Genomic DNA, 25,365 nt, shown 5'->3' with positions numbered 1-25,365 from the left:
CTTACTAGTGCATACATATGCCTACTATTGCCTATTTGTGCTTACACCTGCTTACTAGTGCCTTATTCTGTCTGACACTGATATGTCACATGTGCATTTCTTGCAGTACTCCATTTCATATATATCAGCTAGTGGGTTTTTCAACAAAAATAGTGGTTATAATGTGCTTTGCCATGTAAAATAGACTGTGCTACAGTGGGATCCAAACCGGGAATGCCTGCTCATTGGTCGGATGCTATACCCACTAAACTATTGCTGTTCTGCTTCATTTGCATATTTCTACCATATTGTAATACTTATGTTTCCTTCCCCCGGCCCCTGAGCTCCACGTACACAGCATCCATCCATTCTCCAGTTGCTAGCCCAGCCATACCGCACCTCCACACATTTCCTTCTCTGCACGTGTCGATACTCCTCTATTATACTGCCTTGACCCAAGCTTCTGCAGGCTCTTCATTTGTTTAGTCCATGTACATTCGAGCCTTCCCTTGATCCTCCTCCGATACTGGTGGAAACATCTATGTGACCTATAAAGTTTGGTTCATCCCGCCAGGGACAGACCTGTTGTTGTGTCACAAGTAGACTTTGCTGGTCTACACTGATTCTCCCACTGGTAGCATCCTGCCAGGAGTTTGAGAAGCAGTGGTTTGTTTACACACCTGGCCAGCCTCATTTCCTGGTTCCGTGGAACCAACGCCCCAGGTGTGACATTCTGTGCATGAAGCACACCCACACTCCCCCACGACATGCACCATTTTTCATTCTTCTCTTCAGTATTATGCAAGACTACTGTTCTCACAGTATTGATACAAATTGATACAAATAGACTGCTCGGAATACTGTGATTGAGCAATGTACACATGTTTGCTGGTATTAATCTACATACTTACATACATTTCCTATACTGTTGAATGACTGTGCTGGATGATATGTTTGTGATAACAGCAGCTGAGTGTGTATCTGCCATGCCTTAGTGGTAACTCACTTAGACTATACTGTGCAGGGTGGGGGGGTGTAACCTGGGAGTGCAGATTAGTTTGCTAATGGGCACAATGAGAGCTGTTGGCTACAGAGTGCCTAAGGCACTGTAGAGGAAGTGTAGGTGGGTATGCACTGGTTTGCGCAAGGCTCATCTTTGCTTTGCTGACCTCCGGTTATGGCATCTTACACTGAGTTGGCCTCCACATTGCTTAATCGGTGCGGGCATTGCTTACCGCTGCCCAAACAGGCATAACCCCACTTGCTGCCACATACCCCCATGCTACTTCATGTATTTAGTTCACATTTGTTGTCCAGGAACTCCACAGTAAACCCCAGCAACACATTACACGTACTACTGAGGTGTACACATTCATAAAGAGTAACAGACTTAACATAGCTATGTACCACATTCTTTATGCTTAGTTCACATTAACATGTCAGTATTATACATGCTACATGTCAGGTATGACTGTTGACAAAGGTCAGTTTAAGGTGAAGTTAGATTCCAGTTTAACAGTCCTGGATAGCTTACACTCAGGTATCCAGGTTAGGTTTAGTTATGCCATACCTGTGGGGTAGAGTAGAAGAGAACAGTGAAGGAGTAAGTAGGTAGGTAGAGAGGGGGACATTGTAACTGTATAGTAGGCCATTGGAATGATTGGTGGGGGAGCAATACGGAAAGTTTGCAGGATGCTGGGATTTGTATGCGAGGTAGGACAGGAGGTGTCGGTTTCATTAGCTGGTGTAGGGGTATAGAGTGTAAATTAGGGGGGATTCACCAGGTGGTGAGCATGTGCTAGCCAAGTGTGCTTGAGGTGTTCCTTCATGTGTTATTTACATGTGTCCTGTGGGACAGCTGAGTTAATACATGTGGGTAGGGGGTTCCAGATTCTGCCAATATAGTTGGGGAAGAGGGTGTCACCAATTTGTGACTGTGAACATTAATAGTAATGAAACAGGGGTCGATAGGTAAGTGGTGTTAATGGGGCACACAGAGGGATAGATAGTAGGGGAAATGTCCAGGGATGTGCAGGAAGGCTGACAGGAAGGTCCACAGCTGGCCATTTCTTCTACAGCAACAGCTGTGTATATACACTGCATTTGGAGGTAGGCTTGGACACTCACACCACTGGGTGAGGGTGAGGACAGCAATAATACCTTGTGATGCCAATCAGTTCGGCTTACATGCCTACAGTGGGGTGTTGTGACCATGTGTCATTTGGTGTTATTTAGTGGGTTTGCAACAACACATCTGGTTACACCATACTTTGCCATGTAAAATAGACTGTGCTACAGTGGGACTCATAGCAGGAGTGGCTGCTCTTTAGGCGGCAGCTCTGCCCAATGCCCACTATTGCTTACATCCCTGGGACAATCCAAATAGAACCGCTCCAGCCAACACCTACATGCCTAGCCCCATAATTTCATACCCATAGTCCCCCCCCCCACACCTCCTCTACAACACTCATCCTTACTCTGGGAGCAGGTCAGGTCTAAACACACCACTACACACTGCCCACTCTCCACTTCACGGGATCCATCTCGTATGTTGTCTCGACCCATATCAGGCTTTCCCATCCTTATAGCCTGAGTACATACACGCCCCACCTTAAAAACTCATTTCACAGATGGTCTCCAATTACAAGACAATTTTTGGGGTGTCCTGCAAGGGACGCTCCTGTCTCTGTTCCAAGATTAGACTTAGCAGGTCCACTGTGTTCCCCCCCTCTGGTTGTATCCTGCCTGTGGTGTGGGGAGCAGTGGATTGTTTACATTGTTTGTGTGTTTGTTTGTATGTTTCCCCTGTCTGGCTGGGGGAGGGGGTAATGCTACGTGTTACACTTTTGTTGATTGGGCCCCTCACCCAAATTGACATGGCCTGTGAACATATGTCATTCTTAAGTGCTGTATCATATTATAGTTATATATCTGTGTATACACACACACACACACACACACATATATATATATATATATATATATATATATATATATATATATATATATATATATATAGCTATGGGTCAACCTGATAATGCCGAAAGCTTGAAACGCCGACGACGAGAAGACCAACACCGGAAGATCGACAATGAAGATGACTGACAGTTGAGAATCCCGACGCTGAGAACATCGACATGTCAAATGAGTGCTAGTGGGTAAGTATGCGGTAGTGACGGACATCAGGGTTAGGGTACGGGTAAGGTAAGCGTGCGATAGTTATGGTCTGTAGGGTTAGGGGAGGGTTAAGTAAGTTAGGGTTAGGTCACGGGTCGGGTGAGTGTGTGATAGTGACAGAAGTTAGGGATAGGGCCGGGTTAAGTGAGTTAGGGTTAGGGCGCGGGTTAGGTGAGTGTGTGATAGTGATGGACCTTAGGGTTAGGGTTTGGGTTAAGGTTAGTGCATAGAAAGTTGTGTATGTAAGGTTCAGTTTAGGTTTGTAAGGTTTTTGGTGTGCTTGTGTTGCGTGTGTACTTTTTGGACAGGGGATTTGTTTTGTTTGTTGACTGTCTTGATTGTGGTTTGTCGGGTATGTGACATTTCATGTTTTTGAACTTTCAGTTTTGTGGTGTTGGTGATTTCGTTGTCAGTGTTTTAGCACATCGGTGTTGTCAGGTAGACCCATGTATATATATATATATATATATATATATATATATATATATATATATATATGTGTATATGTATGTATGTATATATATATATATATATATATATATATATATATCTGTAGATATATATATATATGTATGTAAATATATATATAGATAGATATATAGATATTGATGTATATATATATATATATATATATATATATATAACAACATGTGAATGTATGGGTGTCTGCATATGTATATATCTATAAGTAATATGTATAAACCTACCGCCCTAGAAAACAAAAATGGAGAAAAACTAAGGGTAATACTGCTCAATGCCAGAAGTCTAAACCTCAAGATGCACGCCCTCGAAGCCCTCCTCAGTATGGAGAACATCGATGTCTGTGCTGTGACTGAAACCTGGTTCAAGGCTCCTGAGAGCACCCCAGCACTATCAGGTTATACCTCATATCATGCGTTCGCCCCAAAATCCGGACCGAACCACAAAAGGAGGGGAGTATCCATATTCATAAAGGATACCCACACCTCCAGGTTAGTGGCAACGCATGAAGCATCGGAGACCATCCAGGTGCAATTAACCATAGGTAAAACTGCCCTACGGTTTGTAACATGCTACAGACCACCTTCTCAAACTCAGGAAACCCACACAGCCTTCCTGAAGACACTGGAGAGTATGAATGTCTCTCCAAACACCATCATATTGGGTGACTTCAACTACCCAAACATAGACTGGGAACATTACTCAAGCCCCAACACCCTAGCCCAAAGGTTCCTTGAGTTCATAAACTCAAATGCTATGGAACAACTAGTCACCATTCCCACAAGAGGAGAAAATATACTAGACCTGATCATCACAAACATGGGGAAAAATGCTCCACACCGAAGTATATCCCTCATTGGTGAGATCAGACCATAAATTAATCTTACTGGAGATCCACATCCCGCCCCACCCCAGCAAAAAGACCACAGTGAAGAACTTCTCAAAAGCAAACTTCACACTTCTTAAAACTGGAGTGGTATCCTTCAAGGCCCCGAGCCAGTGGAAACCACAACCCACGCTGCTGAAACCCTTACAAATGCCTTCTGAGCACCTTCAGGAATGTATGGATCAAGCAATCCCTAATAAAATCAAGACCCTTTCCACCAAAGGCAGGCGCCCGGTCTGGTGGACTCCAGCCATAAACAAACTCTACAACAAGAGGAGAAAGCTACTACATGACAGAGCAAAATCCCTAAATGGGAAGGCATCTCTGATCAATACTAGCAAAAAACTACGATCACTCATAAAATCATCCAAGGCCAACTTTGAGAAAAAATCGCTAATGACACAAAAGACAATCATAAAGCCTTCTTTAGCTATGTTAGCAACCTGGGTGGAAACTCCCAGATATGCTCAGAATTAGTCCAAAATGATAAAAAAATCACTGAACCCACAGACATTGCCAACATACTGGCAGACAGGTTCAGTGCAAATTTCTCCTCCCTCCCCCCAAAAGGAGAAATATCTATCCCACCAGAGTCTAGCCTCCCAAACATCTCAGATGCCCAGGTGAGAGCTGCTCTCTAAAGCAGAAAACACAGCATCAATGGGACGGACGGTGTCCCCGGCTGTGTGCTACAGAACTCAATGAGGAACTAAACCTACACATAAGGCTGCTGTTTAATCTTAGCCTTACTACAGGATACGTACCCAAAGAATGGCGTGACAGCAACTGTGGTCCCACTCCACAAAGGCGGTGCTTCTGGACCCTGAAATTACCGCCCATAAGCTTGACGAGCCTTGTCTGCAAAGCTATGGAGAGGATCATAATGGAACTCATAAATAAAGACATTGGGGACCTACAGACACTGGATCCTACCCAATTTGGCTTTGTCAAGGGCAGATCCTGCCTCTTGAACTTGGTCGACTTTTCAAACAGTCACTAAGGCCATTGATGAGGGTAAGGCAGTTCACACAGCCTACCTTGACCTAGCAAAAGCGTTCGACACAATACCCCACTCGGGCATCATAGAAAAGCTCACCAGCTTAGATGTAAACCCATATGTCACAAGATGGGTTGCAAACTGGCTCAAGGACAGAACACACAGGGTTAGAGTTGCTGGTGCCATGTCAGACTCATGTCAGCGGTGTCCCACAGGGCTCAGTCCTGGGCCCCCTCTTGTTCGGCATTTATTTTTCTGAAGTGCAGGCAAACATAGGCGGATTGTGGCTGACAAAATTTGCAGATGACTGCAAACTGGGCACCATAATTGACACTCCATCAGACACAGACATCCTCCAGAAAGGTCTCATAGAAATGGATAACTGGTGCCAGAGCCATGGCCTTAAGCTAAATGCCAAAAATGTATAGTCATACCCTTTGGGAAAAACAAGGTAACCCCTAACTACCACATAGGTGGTAATCCATTAAACACGGAAGAAGTTATCAGGGACCTGGGGACCCAAGTTGACAGTAACCTCTCTTTTGACACTCACATTGCCAAAGTGGTTAGGAAGACCTTCTACATTGCCCACCTGATCATGAAGGGATTCACATCCAGATCAGGAGAGGTCATTGTACCCTGTACTCTTCACTTATCAGACCAATGATTGAGTACAACGCCCCATTGAATGTACCTTACCCGACACCTGCAGCAGTTGGAAAGACCCCAAAAGTTCCTCGCCAAAAGGATAAAGGGCTCAAACATATGTCATACGATGCCCGACTGAAGAAACTCCAGCTCTATTCAGTCGCATACCGTCTGCTCAGAGGTGATCTGTGCCTGACATACAAGGCCATGTCCAACACGGAATTAATGGACATGCTTCACCTCAAAAATCCAAATCCACCAGAGCCACGAGCAAGAGACTTAAACCTCAACACGGATATAAATAGGACATGCTGGAGGGACAGATTCATCACCCAGAGACTCCTACACTATGGAACAGAATCCCAGTCCATGTGAGGCAGAGCCCCTCACTGACTCTGTTCAAGAGAAATCTTGACGAGTGGATGGGAGATCGTAGGTTTACCCCGGGAATCATCTCTGTATCACTGCTGGACAGAGGCACAGCAAACTAATGGGTATAGTATTCTCATCCTAAGGGGTGGTGAAAGCCACACACACTCTGGCTAGGCTTATAAATGCCCTAGGGCAGATAGCCTAGTATGAACCTATGAACCTATGAACCTATGTGGGTATTTATATATATGTCTGTCTATGTATGTATACATTTGGACTACAGAGAGGGAGAGGTATATATCTGTTTAGTTATGGGTATATATCCACACACATACCATTACATACTTAGCTACACATCCTGTAATGTTGACTGGTATTGCTGGATAATGTGTTTCGTGTGCAAATCAGACAACCTTGTCTGCCACATATGCTTTGCAATACCTACAACTAAATCCATACGGGACAACCCAAACATTGGGTATTCAACCTTCGTCTACACTCAGAGTTGCATAGGTACCCAAGGCTATGTGCATGGACTACGGCATGTGCCAGACCTAGGATACTTGGGTCGGGACAACATACAGGATGGGTCCCGAGGGGGGGAGTGGAGGGGGAGCAATGTGTGGTGATGTGATAGCTACTGATCGGTAACCAGGGTAGGGATGGTGGCTGCGTGTGTGCAGCAGGTGAGAGGAAGCAAAACTGTGGGTATGGGTCAGGGATGGCCTAGGTTGGATGGCCCTGTACTGCTCGGCCCAACTAGTGGGTGGGGGAGAGGGGAATGTTATGTCAACATATGAAACATAACAGAGGGCTAATTTAAATCCCTATTTAAATGAAACACATACAATACAATGAGCTTGGTAGTGTATTGCAGGGTGGACGTGTTTGGCTGGGCAGGGGGTATGCCAATTCGTACAAGACATATATTGTTTGGGGCCTCTCAAGCCCATTAACAGTGCATATGGACATATATGTTTCTGTTAATCTACCATTGCTATCTACAGATGTCTGGCCATATATACCTCTGTGGGTATATATATTTGCTTACATATTTCTAACTATGTCCGTATATATCTGCTTACATATATGTAACTTGCTGTGTATATGTGACATATAGATGTTGACATATATATGTGTAGATGTCGGCATTTGCATGTATATCTGTTCACATATTTGTATATATATATATATATATATATATATATATATATATAAATATATATATATATATATATATATATATATATATATATATATATATATATATAGATATGTATATATCTCTGGATATTTATATATGTATATATATATATATATATATATATATATATATATATATATATATATATATATATGTGACATCTATAGATATGTTGTATCCATTTAGATAGTAATATATTTGCACACACATGTCCATCTAGCTGTAGGTATACATTCTCTGTACTGTTGCATGACTGGGCTGGGGTTATGTTTCTGACAACATATGATTCATGCATATCTGACATGGCTTAGAAGTAAATAATTTTGTGTATGGTCTGCGTGTATGGGTTCCAGCCTTGCAGAAGCTGTTTGTTTTGTTGCTGGGCAGAACACCAGCCATTGGATACTTTGTGATTAAGGCACTTTAAAGTGGTTGTAAGTGGGTTTGCGCAGAGGTAAGCACTCCTAACTTCCCGTCACAGTGTCTTACACCCAGCTAGCTTCTCCTTTGCTTAATCTGTCTCGGCAGTGCTTAACCCCACACAAACACACTTGCACATGCTTACTAGTGCTTACATATGCTTACTACTGCTTATCTGTGCTTATGCCTGCTTACTGCTGCCTTATTCATTATGATACTGACTCTTCACATGTGCATTTCCTGCAGTTCTCCTGTTCATAAAAATGTATGTTATTTAGTGGGTTTTGCATTACAAATATTGCTTATACCATGCTTTGCCATGTAAAATAGACTGTGCTGCACTGGGACTCAAACTGGGAATGCCTGCTCATTAGGAGAATGCTCTGCCCACTACACTATTGCTGAGATGCTTCATTTGCATATATCGTCCTTGTTATCCTCTTCAGCCTTTTAGGCAGCTTTCACCACGGCTAAGCAATGGGCACACCAGCGTACCTATGGTTAGCAGTACTCGAAGCTTTAGACACCAATACAGAGGTTTCTTCTTTTAATTTTTATGTCCTGTTGTTGTTGTACACATAGGGGACTGTTGGTGGGGATATGTGGACACCTATGAGTGGTCTCGCTCATTTATTTCCACTTTCTGCTGTTCAGCATTGGAGGGGCATGTTTATTCTGAGAGCTCTGCTCTCAGATATGCCCCCTGCACTCGTACACACTCCGTGTAAGAGTGGGAGCTTGGGCAGTGCACCTTCATTACTATGCATGGCTCACTACCATCCTGCTCCTAAGCGGCCACTTCCGTGCAGGACTAGACTAGTCCTGCACGGCAGATTAGTAAATCCGGGGGTTTGTTTCTTTCTGTGTGGGTCTCCACAAACTTAAACTGTTCAGTCATGATTTTCAAAGCCCTAGCATGGTACATTTCATACAAAACAGTAATTTACAAATGTTATACCATATGCACACCTTGAACAAACCTGCTAGAATTATCCACATGAAAAAGTTTGTTTGATTCCTGTTGTTTGACCAGCACTAATGTTAAATTACTGATGATAAAAGGGGCTTTCAGGCTGCATAATTTACACATTTGTCAAAAATGCACTGCTAAAACCCAGATAAAATACAAGACAAATTAAAGAAGTGCTAAAAAAGATATGTGGAACTTTCACTTTCAGCCAAAGTGAACTTGTTAATTTCAGATGCAGGTATGCAAAGTAAAAAAAAGCTATTTTCTTTCACCAAATCTACGTGAATGGAATAATGCATTCATTCTGAACTTGAGCAGTAAAGTTCAAAACTTTGAAAACTTGATGGGTCAGAGTTGTTGTAAAGGAATAGTGCAATCACATGGTCACATCTAACCAATCACATTTTATCATACTGTTAAGTTCTTCAGCAGTACAGCATTGTAATTCAAACTAGAACTAGGACAGGCTGAACTTACATTCTGAATTTGTCTTTCAACTTGGAAAGCTAAACATCTGCCCAGATGAATGGAGGTTTTGCACTGTAGCTGACCTGGACATAAACAGCTCAGTTTCAAGCATGATTAATCTATTACCTTTCAGGATGACAAATTAAGCAGCTAAGTGAACAGATAATAGTTTAGCTGCAGGCAAATGTTATGCTGTCTTCTACCATCCTTGTCAGATTTTGCATCCAGAAGGGATGAGCTGTGTTCTTTCATCTTAAAGCTGTTAGAACAACCACATATTGTAACCCTCCTGTCCTGAAATGCTCTGTAGATTAGAAGACGGGAATTATTTTTGTAGCTTCATCCAGTAAATAGGGTTCCTGACACAGTGAACTAATATGCCCCTGAAAGTCTGTAACAATTACAGCTGTAGTTTTATAGTCAAGAAGTTATGCAACTCAATATGGATAAATGCAAATACAGCTTTGTCTTTTATCCAGGCATGTTTCGTGTTATGCATTCCTGCCAAAGGGCCATGAATTAATAAAAAATGGGTTACCTGCATATTTTATTTTCTCAATGTGCTCAAGTTTAATTATATTAGGCCAAGGTTCCTGCAGCATACATTTAAGTTCTTATGACCTGGGAATTATTTGGGTAATATCTCCATTTTTGGCACATTACCCTCTTAGGCACTATTGGCAAGCTCAGGAGGATAGGTATATATCCTTATGCCACCTGGTGGATAGACAGCTGGCTCACAGACATGACCCAGGAAGTTGGAAGTAGAGAGTCCACCTCTACAAAGAGGCAAGTCACAAATGGAGTAATTCAAGGATTACTTGTGGGACTGCACCTTTTTGGCATTTATGTCTCTGAAGTCAAAGCTAATGTCAGTGGCCTCTGGACTAAATTTGTAGATAATTGCAGATTAGCAGCAGTAATAGAATCCCCCAATCGCACTAATGTTCTCCAGGAAGGATTGACACAGACAAGTAACTTGTGTCAGAGCCATGGACTAAAACTGAATGCCAAGAAATGCATAATCATATCCTTTTGGAAGTCATCCAGTCCTGGTAATTATATTACAAGAAACAAGAAATCCTTGTTTTGCTGTCCTTATATAATAAATAGCGTCATAAATTTCCTATCATTTTCCTGGGTTTGCCTCTTGGTTTGTGGAGTTTGATTAAGATCATTTTTTGTTCATTGTGGTTACCTGGTGAGTCGTTTTGTTGATTAATTTAACCCCACAACAAAAGGTTGTGGAACTGAATTTCTGTGATTAATTAATTTAATTCCTAACTGCATTAAGAACATATTAATACTTAAACCATACAGACAGGTATTAAATGGATCTTTCCAGTTGCTCTGTCTCACTTTCTAATAAGCAATTATAAGCAATGTACATTAGAAAGAGGCTGGTAGAAGTTTCTTAGGGATTTAAATGTGGTATGTGGAATCTGTGTGCTGTACATAGCTAGGAGGGAAAAGTTATTGAAGTTAACATTGGAGGGCTGTCTGCTGCCATCAACAAACTGATTTCAGAAGGGGCATGTTAGAAACGATGCTATACCTTACACTCCCCCCACCCCTAATATTGTAAGTGAATCTCTGAGTTGTAAATAATACACGTGGTTAAGATTTCAAACTATATGAAATGTGTAACATGATATTATATCTTGAGAAACAGAGAGGTTAAGAGAGAGATACTGTGAAGTTAAGAGTACTGTTACTTTGCTGTCTGGTTCGCACTACTGGCTTGAAATCATAATGCTTACTGTCATTTTCCAGCAGTAGTGCTGCAAGTATTACTTCCCAATAATTTCAAAGTGAGATTGCAGCAGACTAACCAGTCTAACCTCCCTGAAGGCCCTGTGTCACAACAATTTACTGATAACAGAGTAAATAATCATCAGACCTCTCATTATTCATCTAAGCATCAGTACTAGTTGCCTGTCTTAGATAAAATGAAATCTATAGTATTTCATGTTATACTTCTCAGCTACCGTACACATTTTCATTTTTACCACTCACAGACCAACACTTTCCCCATATTACACAGGTCTTTTTCCACTTCAAAACTGTTCTTTTCATTCATTTGCATTGAAATTTTGATTTAATTCATAAATTCTTATTAGTAAGGTCTAGTAATCATTAGAAAAATGCCATGGGCCGGATTCATGAAGGCTTGCATGGAGTCTAAGAGTAGAGTAAGACTCCATGCAGCCAACATGTCCACCAAGCAATCCAGGAACAGCCTGTAGGGGCATGCAACAGAGCTCCTAAAACGTCTCTTACACGGACAGGGCTGGGATATGCAAATTACCTCAATTGCAGGCGAAAGCTATACAAATGAGGTAAATTTGCGATCCAAGAAACCCGACCCTGTCCGAGTAAGAGTAGTGTTATTTGTAGAAATGTACTCCATTGACAACGGAGTACGGTTCTGCAAATAGCAAAACGGAGCCGTGACAGCTCCAAAAAAAGGAAGCATCCAGTGGAGGAAGCATGCCAATTGCCAAAAATATGGCCATGTTCACCGATGCAAAATAATACTAAAATAATTTTTTTTTATCTTGATCTCTGATGTTTAAGCGTAGTGCAGCGCCGCGCAAATGCACTGCGCTCTAAAAACCAGAAAACCAATAATTAAAATCCACAAATGTGGATTTTATTGTAATTCTTAATTTACAATGCAAGGGAATGGCAGGCTGAAGACAACATGGCAACCGAGTAGAGGTTGCTAAAGGAAGAAGCTCAGTCTGAGAGATGTAACCAAGCATTAGTAGGCAATCCTATGCAAACGAGGGTAAGGTTAGTGAATCCCAAGTTTACATAGCAAATGAGCGCAGTTAGTGGAATGTAGGAGTAGGATAAAGGGAGTAACAGAGTAGAAGATAGGTGACATCACGAGGGGGGTATGTATGTAAGAAGTGAAGCTCATTGGAGCAGAGTGTCATGTGTCTGCTTTCAGTTACACATCACTGGAAGAGGTGTGTCAACAGGTAGCCTAGCTAAAGGCAATAAATTGAAGGTGTATGCCATGGATAACACTAAAGTTTCTTGTTGAAGTGCTTGCAACGTGTATGCATGTGGGTGTGCACCTGTAAAACCAAGTAAGACTGTGTGCGCGCGTGTACGCCTGTGTGTGCGTTTAAGCTGGAGTAAGCATTTCTAAGGCTGTGTAAAGTTGTGTAAGCGCATTTGCGCCGGTGTGCGCGTGTATTAGCAAGAATAATGTGCATGTGTGAGCTGGTGTGCGCGCATTTGCACTTGTGTGCGCGGCGCTGCCCTCCAGAGGAAACAGAAAGGGAAAAGGAAGCACAACAAATAGTAGGAAGTCAACCAGGGAGTACTAGCTGAGCTAGCAGGTGAAAACAATCAAAATCAGGCAATTACACAGGCAGTACACTAGCCCAGCCCAGCAGTTAAAACTCTGCAAACAACATTCCACTATGTTTCTCTCAGAGACACTGCAACACTGCACTAAGCTAATAGAAGTGAAAACTTAAAAGGCTTTACTGAGACAAAGAAATGTTAGGGGCTGCCATTGCTGTTATAAGGCGACATATGCAACATGCTGAGGGTGGTGACAATGCGAATGCTGCTGGACAACCCACAGTGAGGAGACGGAGAAGAGTGTACAAGCCCAGGGTAACCTATCAGGGGCTACAAGAGCTGGAGATAGTGGAGCGCTATAGAGTGGACAGAGTCCTCTTGCAGCAAATTGTTGAGCTGTGCAGGCCACGCCTCATACCCAGAACCAACAGAGGGGAACCCATCCCAGTGGAAACCAAGGTATGTGTTGGCCTAAGAATATTAGCAACAGGTACCTTCCAGAGACCAACTGGTGATATGATGGGCATATCACAAGCATCAGCATCCAGGGTACTGCACCATTTCCTGGATGCCATGTCAGCACATGTCGATGATCATGTATATTTCCTCAATTCCCATGAGGTATTGGCCAGCAATATGCGTCTCTTCCAGCAAATAGCGGAATACCCTGAGGTAGTGGGTGTGATAGACTGCATGCACATACGCATCAAAGCACCAGCTGGTGAGTGAGGTAGGGTCTACTTTAACAGTAAGGGCTTCCCCTCCATCAACTGCCAGGTCATGTGTGATGCCCAGGGCATAATACTGAATGTGTGTGTTGGCTGCCCTGGAAGCTACCATGATTCCCATATCTGGCATCTGACACAGCTGTATCGAACATTTGCCAATGAAGAAATCCCTCATGGGCACCTAGCGGGGGATACTGGCTATGCACTGGAGCCGTGGCTGATGACACCCATCAGAAATGCACACGCACACCTGAACAGGAATGCCATAATGAGGCACACGCACAAACACGAAATGTAATCGAGCGTGTGTTTGGGCTGCTCAAGTCACGGTTCCGGTGCCTGGACACATCTGGTGGAGCCTTGCAGTACCCACCAACTACATGTACCCAAACTGTCATGGTATGTGCTATGCTACATAATATGATCCTGCGAAAACAGCTGCAGCAGGACCAGCATAGGCCTGGGCCAAACAGCCTCCCACCATTGCCAAGGCCATCACAGGCAGAGCATGACTTGGAGGAGGAAAACTCTGAGCCTGCCCCAGTAGGCAGAAGGAGGCGTGCCCAGTATGATTTGGCCTTGGCAAAGAGGCAACGCATAGCACATACACTGGCTCAGTAGGAACCCTGGAAATGATACTTCTCTCTGACTCACACATATAGTAAAAGGGATGCTAACCTGACACTACCTGTTTACAAACGTATAGGGAGTGTAGTATGTGCATCCTACATAGGCAGCCCTGCAGAACCACCTGCGGCATGATTGCCATGTGTTAAGCAATATAAAGTGGTGCTAAACAGCTTTTACCACCATTTAGTATATGTAAACAAAATTGCACACACTAACTAGCTCAACTGTGTTCAATGATGAGCAATATTGGACAACATTCAGCAATGTTGGACAAGCCTGGTCTAAGTTGGGCATAACTGAACAAAAGCCAAAATGCTCATATTTGCTCTACTGGCCCTTAAGCAGTCTGCTCTGCTCAGTATGAAAATATAAAGCAGTGACAGGCCTCGAGCGCAGGATACTGTGCACTATAGTCACAGTACTGACCCACTAAACCATGACAGTATGTCACTGGTCAGCCTGTATGAAGAAATGTTGATAAGTCTATGCAAAGTATTTCATGGAAACCCTGCAGGCACAGCAAAATCCCTGTTGAGTTATGACACAAAGGTGAGCCGTGCAGTAAGAATATCTGATTGTCAACACACATATAGTAGAAATGTTACTATTGGTCATGTTCACACACATTAACAAATGTAGTGGACCTCAGACAGCAACATAGTGAAAGGTCACACTGGGCATGCTCACACACTTGAATAAATGAGACAAGTGTCAGGCAACAAAACACTGAAAGGCCAAACTGGGCATGCTCACACACTTAGGCCATGTCTGAGTACAGCAGTGGGCCACACATATCCGGCAGTTGCATGTGTTAACCCAGGAACCTATCACTATTCACCAATCTGCCTTGTGCACACAGTTATATGAACAGACACATATATAATATAGTGGAACCCTGTCATAATCAAATATGTTCTGCAGATACTTAGGTTGTTCATAGAAAGTGGGAAAGCAAAGAAGATAAAAAACCTGCAATCAGTATCATCAATAAACAATGTACATCCCGAACATTATCATAGGTTCATAGGTTGATACTAGGCTATCTGCCCTAGGGCATGTATAAGCCTAGCCAGAGTGTGTTTGGCTTTTGCAACCCTGTTAGATTAGTAGACTGTGCCTGTGAATAGTAGGTCACACAAGATAGCTCATTTACATTTAGTTTATTGTGCCTCTGTCTAGCAGGGACCCAGACGATATCCCAGGGGTAAACATACGATCACCCATCCACATGTCAAGATGTCTCCTGTAGGTGGTCAGTGGGGTTCTCTGCCTATGCGGGACTGTGATCACATGCCAGAGTGAGTGGAGCCTCTGGGATAAGAATCTGTCCCTCCAGCATGTCTTATTAATATCAGTGCTGAGGTTTACGTCCCTGGAGTGTGTAGCTCTAAGGGAGTCTGATATCCTGAGGTGGAGCATGTCCATTAATTCTGGGTTGGAGATGGCTTTAAACAACAGGCACAGACTGCATCCAAGTAGGCGGTAAGCGACTGAGTAGAGCTGGAGATACTTTAGCCGAACTGCGCAGGGCATCTGTGTGAGTCCCTAGATCTACTTGGTGAGGTACTTTCATGGCCATTACAGTTGCTGCAGGTGTCAGGTAAGGTACATCCCAAATGGGGCATTGTAACCAAGCATGGGCCTGATGAGTATAGGGGCACAATGACCTCACTTGATCTAGATGTGAAACCTGATGGGATGAGGTGGGCTATATAGAAGGTCTGTCTAACCACTTTGGCAATGTGATTGTCAAAGGTGGAAGTACTAACTACTCATGTCCCCAAATCCCTAATAACTCCTACCATACTTAATGGATTACCACCTATGTGGTAATGTGTAGGCATGTTGCTATTCCCAAAGGGGATGACTATGCATCTAATGGCATTTAGCTGTAGGCCATGGCTCTGGCACCAGTTATCCATCTCTGTGAGACCCTCTTTGAGGATGCTTGTGCCAGCTGGAGAGTTGAATATGGCACCCAGTTTGCAGTCATCTGTGAACTGGGTCAGCCATATTCCCCCTGTGTTAGCCTGTATGTCAGAGAAATTTATACTGAACAAGAGAGGTCCCAGGACTGAGCCTTGTGTGATGCCACGTGCAACTGGTGTATAGTCAGACATGGCACCTGCAATACTGACCATGTGGGTGCTATCCCTGATCCAGCTAGCAATCCAGCTGGTGACAAATGTGTTGATATCAAAGCTGGTGAGCTTAAGTCTAATGCCCGATTGGGGTATTGTGTTGAGGTGTTTTGCGAGGTCCAGGTAGGCTGTGTGGACAACCATCCCTACGTGTATGGACCTGGTAACTGTTTAAAGAAGTTGACCAGGATCAAGAGTCAAGATCTGCCCACAACAAAGCTGAATTGGGTAGGATCCAGTGACTGTAGGTTCCCGATATCGATATGTGTATGAGTTCCATGATGATATGCTCCATAGCTTTGCAAACCAGGCTAGTTAGGCTTATAGGCCGATAGTGTCCATGGTCCATTGTGGCACCACCTCTGTGGAGCAGGACTACTGTTGCTGTACACCATCCCTTGGGTACATATCCTGTAGTAACTCTGATATTGAACAATGACTTAATGTGAGGGTTACATCCATCATGAAGCTCGTGTAAGACGCAGCCCGGGACACCGTCCAGTCCCATTGATGCTGTGTTGTCTGCTTTGGAGAGGGCACCACTCACCTGTTCATCTGTGATGTCAGGGAGGCTACACTCTGTTGGGATGGACATTTGTTCTTTAGGGGGGATGGGGGATACATTTGCACTGAACCTGTTCGCCAGGAGGTTGGCAATGTCTGTGGGTACAGTGTATGTTTTGTCATTATGCAGTAACTCACAGCATATCTGTGAGTTTCCACCCAGGTTCCTGACATAACTAAAGAAGGCCTTGTGGTTGTCCTTAGTGTCTGGTGCAATTTTCCATTAGAAGCGGGCCTTAGATGAATTCATGACTGATTGTAGCTTTATGCTAGTACTGATCACAGATGCCTTCCCTATTTGTGATTGTGCTCTATCATGTAGTAGCCTCCTCCTTTCGTTGTATAGCTTATCAATGACCGGGGTCCACCAGACAGGTCCCCTGCCTTCGGAGGAGTGAGTCTTGTTGTTATTTGGGATAGCACAATCCATGCATTCCACTAGGTGTCCATAGAATATGTTTGTAAAGTATTCAGCAGTCTGAGCTGTATTTACCACTGTCCCAGGGTCTTTGAAGAAAACCACCGTGGTTTGAAGAAGTGTGACATTTGCTTTTGAGAAGTTCATCACCGAGATTACCTAGGATGCGGGTGGGGATGGGATATGGATGTCCAGTGTGATAAATGTATGGTCTGACCTTACCAATGAGGGGTATACCTCTAGTGTGGAACATAGAGTCCCCATGTTGGTGATGATCATGTCCAGTAGGTTTTTCCCACATGTGGGTGTGGTGACCAGTTGTGCCATAGTATATGAGTCTACAAATTCCAGCAACTGTTGTGCGAGGATGTTGGGGCTTCAGTAGTATTCCCAGTCAATGTTTGGGTAGTTGAAGTCACCCAATATAATGGTGTTAGGAGAGACCTTCATATTCTCCACTGTTCCCAGGAAAGCCGAGTGGGGTTCCTGAGTTTGGGAGTGTGGTCTGTAGCAGGCTACAAACTGAAAGGCAGTTTTGCCCACTGTTAGTTGCACATGTATGGCCTCCGATGCTTCATGCAGTGCTACTAACCTGGAGGTGTGTGTATCTGTGATGTATATGGATACTACCCTATTGTTGTTGTCCGGTCCGAATCTAGTGGCCGAAAAGCATGGTATGAAGTATAACCTGGTAGTGCTGGTGTGCTTTCGGGAGCCTGAACCAGGTGTCTGTTACTGCACAGATAACCACATTCTCCATACTGAGGAGAGTCCTGAGTGCGTGCATGTAGAGGGTCAGACATCTGGTGTTGAGCAGCATTACCCTTAGTTTCTTTTACCTTGTAACGTCTATGGAGGTGGGTTTGTCTGTTGAGCCGCACTTAAAAAAAGCACTATGGGGGTGGCAAGAGCCATAGCCAGTATCCGAATGTCCAGGGGTGACAGGTGCAAGCTGTTCATAGTGAAGCATTGTGGCATGTTGAGCATGTCATCCCAGGCTGACAGACACTGGATCCCCTTTGAATGACACCAATATGTTAGCCAACTGTTAAAATTGATCAGTTTGTCTGTATACTGTGACATCATTCCTGGTGAGGATAAGATACTACACAAGGTCAGGGTCATACTGGCCTGAGCTACATGATCAGAGAGCTCCCCTATGTCTCATGTCATGTAGTCCAGGGAGGGACGTCTGAGGATATTCACACCAGCATGGACAATGATGGAGCCATAATTGTACTTGCTTTGGAGTGACCTGAGTGCATGTGTTATGTGGCAGATCCTGGCACCCGACAGATAGCTCAAAGTCACCTTCTCCTTGTTCAGCCTGGTGAGTGGGACGTCAGTGTTTCTGACAATAAGAGTCACCTATTACAAGTGTATTAGGTGTGTTGTTTAGCACTAAGGGCAGTGACTGTGTGGCACACTGATTTTGTGAACTATGTGATATGTGGGTATTGTTGTGGGGTAGCAGTTGTTTGTGTGTCTGCTTTGGAGGTCTCTGCTCCTTAGGCAGAGTTTAGAGCCTCCGAGTATGTTTTTGTGTGGTAATGTATTTTGTTTGCTGTCGCTATAGGTCTATGTGAGACTGTATTTGTGGTGTGTGTGGTTACCTTCACCACCTGATAGACTGTGCCAGTCATGGGTCGAGAGAGCTCAGCCCCCTGTTTGTCTATATAGTTGCATCTCTCACATATATCTGAGTTTGATGGGAGGAGGAGAGGGTTGTCTGTGTACATAATGCAGGTGTAACATTGCGTCAAAAGAACAATATTCACCAGCTGGACTGGAGAGTACACATGAAACCGACCTTTGGACATGCCAGGATAATATGATGACATACTTTGTTGACTGATCACAAGGGATCAGTAGGGTGTTAATTATGTAAAAGAGTATAACAGGGGTTTAGTGCTCAGGTTTGTCAGTGTTTTTGAAAGATTATCTGCAAAGGAGTCTAGACAGAACCATGACACCTCCTTCAGCTATGTCATAAATAGCAATGTACACTCATATATGTCCTGAGTCAGGGCCAACCGTACCTGACTGACAATGCCAACATCCTGTCAGACAGGCCCATATATACATACCCACCTCTCACTGACAAAAGGCCCTATCATCATACCAGGAGATATCACATGTAGAATGGGTAAACAGCTCCTCCCAAAGCCGAAAACATGGCATAAATAGGATTACATTGTTTCCCTATATGTGTCATAAGTGAACTACAGAAAAAACAGATCCTGCACCTGAACAGTCTGTTGAGCCTCACCCTCTCTACAGGATCAGAAACTGTTGAATGTGTTGCAGCAACATATGGCACACCCCACAAGTGTTGGCACACAACAGACCATGGGAACTATAGTCCTATAAGCCTATGAAGTCCGATCTGCCAGGCCATGGAGTCCATCATGATTGAAGTCATAAACAGAGCTATTGGAAGCCAACAAACACACAAACCAACCAACTGTGGTATATTCATGGGCAGATCATGGTTCCCAAACCTGCTAGATTGTTTGCAAGGCAGCCACCCTGGACATACATCACTGAAAGGAGCTACACACGTCCCACATACACTTTGAATAGCCTGTTATCAACATCCCAGACACATGTCGTATCCACACAATCAACAATCTGTGCATAAATATGTATTGTCATATGAAGGAATGGCAATATGTCCACAGATAGATCACACAGGCTAAGAATTGTGGAGTCCTTTTCAAGCTGTTAACACCTGCTGACCCACATGGTTCAGTCCTGGGATTGCATAAAACAAAGTGCACACACATTACCATGTCCAGTCTGATGATGTCAGCATCCTACAAATATAGCAGGAGAAAATAAAACACCCAGTAAAGAATATAGCGTGTTGTGTTAATGCATATCTCTCTAGTATCATAACATAGTTAGGTAGGGGTTTGATTCCTGCAATTGCTGAGAGTGTGTGTGTGATTTCCTTTGAGAGGAGTGGCCTTTTTGGAGACTGGGAAAACACATTAAAAGAGGTAAATTCCTCTTTGGCAAGTGTGATGATGTCAGTATCCCACAAATACAGCAGTGGACATAGAAACTCCCAGTAAGGCATATAGTGTGTTATGTTAATGCTTATCTCTCTAGTATCATAACATAGTTAGGTAGGGGTTTGATTCCTGCAACTGCTGAGTGTGTGTATTTGACACTGTTGATCAATGAGTTGTGGGTTTTGCTTTTACTACTGTATGACATATCAGTAAAACAACAGTATGTGCATTGCACACTTCAGGTATCTGTGTGGCAAATACATATATGCACATGTGACCTCAATAGGTAACTGTATGGCAAAGACATATATGTACACGTGACCTCAATTACTACATAGGTGTGAAGCCTGCTGTTTACACGAATACATCTGTCACCATTGACAGTCTGTGCTGCTGCTTCCCAGACCATAGGTCACATATGTAAGTATGTGAGAAGGCCAGCCACTGTAGTGATCTGTGCCCTAGGTCATCTGTGTCACACACACACATGACAGTTTCTATAGAATAGTGTGAGTGAGGGTACATGGCTGGGGCGTATTCCAGACATGTTCAAACACAACACAGTCTGTCAATAATGGGCATTCATTATAGGTGTACAAGAACTCCGTGGATATGCATACAGACCCCTTATTGCTTATGTGATACACTGAGGGACATCAGCATACCATTGGAAATGTGAATACCAAAGGACAGATGACATCACATGTGGCTGTATGTACACATCGGTACCCCTGCTACATGTTGTGGGCTACTACCAATGTGGTACAGTCAGGATACTATGTGAAGTAAATGTGGATGACTATGCTATAGTTGGCTTATAGCTTCACAGCATGGGTTTGTCAACAGGTGTCTGTCTGTATGATACCCTTGTGGAGGATAAGTGTCTAATCCGGAGAATGCATTGTAGGCCACTGTATGCATTACCAGATGTGGATGGACATATCCCTAGTGTGTCTGCGTGTACCTAGGATGGCCACATGCCAAACAGGAGTGGCCACGGGAATGTGTGGTGGTCAATACCACTGGTAACTGGTATAGTACAGTACCGGAATGATTCAAATCCTACTGTGTATCCTACAGCTGTGTGTCAGTTGTCAAGACATCATGTAACGATTGTTTAAAATCAGGCTGTTGAGGTTATGTACACTAACAGAATGCAAACCAATGACCAATATTAACAGTATCACCCACAGCATAGTGTCATACCATGTCATACACACATGTGTACCCAAGTAGTGACATACGTGTAGTAAAATGCATACTGGACACCAATAGGAAATATGAAGTGTTAACACTGTGTAATACAGGGTATGTCACCATTCCCATGTGTCCAGCATGCACGTACATGCAGACAGTGCACCTCCACCATGTTCACAAATGTTCACCTTGAAATCTGTACTGCACACATCACACACATAACGTCCACTCACCAACACATACTGCCACTACCACACACATCAGCCAAGTGGCACATGGGTAGACAATCCATGTTTGGAATTAACACTGGTGTAAACAATACTGCATTGATAATCATAGCTTTGATGCATCATGCCTGCTCAGATATACCTACAAGGATATCATTACACTTTACTATTAACAAAATGCTAACATTGCTAAACTGCTATTAGGTCACCCAGTGCATCAGCACCATGTTAGCCTGTTCCTGCATCAATGTCACAGATGACAGGAGGTGGCACAGTTTCATCATATGCACAGGGTGTGTTATTGGTTTGCCAGAGCCCGACAATGACCCATCCAATTGACATGTATGTTTGTGTGTGTGTGTGTGTGTGTGTGTGTGTGTGTGTGTGTGTGTGTGTGTGTGTGTGTGTGTGTGAGGGACAACAGTGCAGTATGGGTTAGTGTTGGTGTAATGTGTGTGTGTGTGTGTGTGTGTATGTGTGTGTGTGTGTGTGTGTGTGTGTGTGTGTGTGTGTATGTGTTAGCCCTAGGTGTTGGTATTATGTGTGTGTGTCTGCATGCACACAGTACCCCCTTGTGGCTGCCAAATATGGGAGGTTGTGGGACAGCCACAGACTGCACCTGCCTGGCTGTACAGATCACTGTCTCCGGCCACGGACACAGTACCTGTGCCTGGCAGGTGTGACACGGACAGTATTGGGTACTAAGCCAGACTGGGTACTATCGTCAGAGGCAGAGGGATGTTGACTGGACCCATGTTCCTGCTGGGACTGGCCAGAGCCACATGCACTTGGTCGTCTCGGATGGTCTACCAACAGCCCAGCCACAGCATTGCTGGGGCTGGTACTGCCACTACCAGAGCGGCTGGCACTTGTGTTTCGTCCGTGATGACTGCCAGCTGATGCTGTTGCTGGCATTACATCCACGTCCATGTCCCAGCCATCCTGCACTTTCCTGGCACATGGACATTACATTGCGGAGGACATCAAGTGTCTCCACCCAGCGTCTATCAATGACATTGGTGTAGTTACGGATGGCACTGGCAAGGTCACGGATACTGTCATTGATAGTGGTGTTATGAGCCCTCTGTGCCCTTAGTCCCTGCCTGGTGTACCGTTCCATACATGCCTGTGCTTGCATTACAGCTCGGAAAATACCGGAGGTTGTGAGACCTGTGCGGGCACGTCTGCCAGGGGCATTACGACCAGCGGTGCTCCCACGACAACCCCTGGACATATGCCTATGTGGTACCGTTCTGGGTGTCTGGGCATGACTGCTGTGTGGGGTTGCATGTGCCATAGATACCACACTGTCCTGGTCAATGCCTACCGTATGCTGTTCCTCACCTAAGGCCATTGGTGTTGAGGGATGTATTGGCAGTATGTATGTGCACATAGATGGGGTGGAAAGCTGTGTACTGTCGATTGGCGGACCAATGACAGACCCTGTCAAACCTGCCTGTGCCACAACACATGTATCATCATGTTCACTATTTGTGGCAGTGACTTCAGGTTCCCTGCTGCACTCATCCAATAATACCTCAGCACCTGTGAGAGGGAGACAGGAAACACACTTTACCATCTGTACAGGATGTTAGCACACATGCACACATGTACACATGCACACATGAACACATGAACACATGCACACATGCACACATGAACACATGCACACATGTACACATGCACACATGAACACATGCACACATGCACATATGAACACGAACACATGCACACATGAACACATGCACACATGCACACATGAACACATGAACACATGCACACATGCACACATGCACACATGAACACATGCACATATGAACACATGCACACATGCAAACATGAACACATGAACACATGCACACATGCACACATGAACAAATGCACACATGCACACATGAACACATGAACACATGCACACATGCACACATGAACACATGAACACATGCACACATGAACACATGCACACATGCACACAAATACACTACTCAGTCAAGTTGACACACACACACACCAACAGCAATATGGAACATATTCATTTGTGGTTGATGGTGGAGTACAGTATCACAAGCCAAAGAGTCCTATCACACGTGTCAGCATGCAGGATGTGTGTTGCTCAACAGCATGCAGTGCGAGTGTAGAGAGTCCTTGTTGATGACAGTATACATGTCGTTGATGCATGTGTGTTGTTCAATGATTGGTCTCACCCTGGAACACAATGTGTACATGGACACAACATTGCAGTGCAAGTCTGAAACACTTTTCAGTGTCCTGTGCACCATCACTCATAGGTATACATACCATGGCCGGATGCACACAACTGTCAGGTGTATAACAATGAATGCTATGTAGAGTACTGTAGCTACTGTAACTGGATGTAGTTTAGTACCATGAGCCATCATCAGGCAGCATCATGTGGTCACTCAAGGCCACTAATGTATGTCACACTGGCAACTATCTTGCTGTACCTGACCTGCACTACTTAGGCTATATTTACCATTTCACAGACAGTTGTTACATGGGCATGTCAGGTGGTCAATAGGGACCATTGCCTAACATTACTGTGTTGTATGTTGACGCATGTCACACCACCCCATGATAGGCCTCTACCCCTCAGGTATAGTATGTGTGCTGTGTTGATGACATTTGGGATACTGGAGTATGACCTAACAGCAGGTGTCTACATATGCCATGTGCATCATATTAACACATACTGCATATGACAAAGTGGTGTATGTTGTGTGCATGTGTATTGACTCTGCCTATACAATGTCCACTACAGTGTACCCCAATTGTTTGGGATGCTCTGTGTATTGCATGTGTTTGAGACAACTACTCATGTTACTGGGATGTGCATAGTCCCACAGAGAACATGCATAGCATGCACTATGTGTAGGTGTTTAACATGTGTATATGGCCTACAACTCTCCTATGACATGCACATGTTATATGCTATATTAAATGTAGACCACTCACCAGCATGGGTCTGCTGTCTTGCTATCACACCAGAGGGACCTGAAAGGATATGAGACAGTCTGTCAGTGTCAACAACTATGGCATTGCTGCTGTGAGTTTGCAATTTTATGGTAGTACATGAGGTGACAGTCACAGGCATACAGATTATGTCCCAAATTATCAGTATTGCATGACACCAGGCTCCACATCTTCTGCATACACAGTACACATCTGATAAATCCATGCTATAACAATTGAGATAGCAGTGGTATACAGATATGCCATGTTACCTGCACGCTCTGTATCGCCGTGCTGGGTGACTCTGGCCTCCATGATGACACAGGTGTGTTGTACTGGTTGGCCAGGAGCCGCCACACTGAGGAGCAGCTCTTCCACTCTGGTGAGGGGGGGATGTGTTGCGGCACCACCACCTGTGGCATGCTGTTGTCTGTGGACATCGGAGGCATGCTGCCGGACATGTCTGATTAAATCACTACAGTGATGGTGTACCTGCTCATAAATCTGGTTATGCATGCCTACATCATTCACCCAATGGACAACATCCTGCC

Source organism: Protopterus annectens, chromosome 9.part0 (assembly GCF_019279795.1).
Source record: "Protopterus annectens isolate FY-2018-M chromosome 9.part0, PAN1.0, whole genome shotgun sequence".
NCBI classification, from domain to species: Eukaryota; Metazoa; Chordata; order Ceratodontiformes; family Protopteridae; genus Protopterus; species Protopterus annectens.
The sequence above is the reverse complement of the archived record's forward strand: the minus strand, read 5'-3'. Positions refer to the sequence as shown.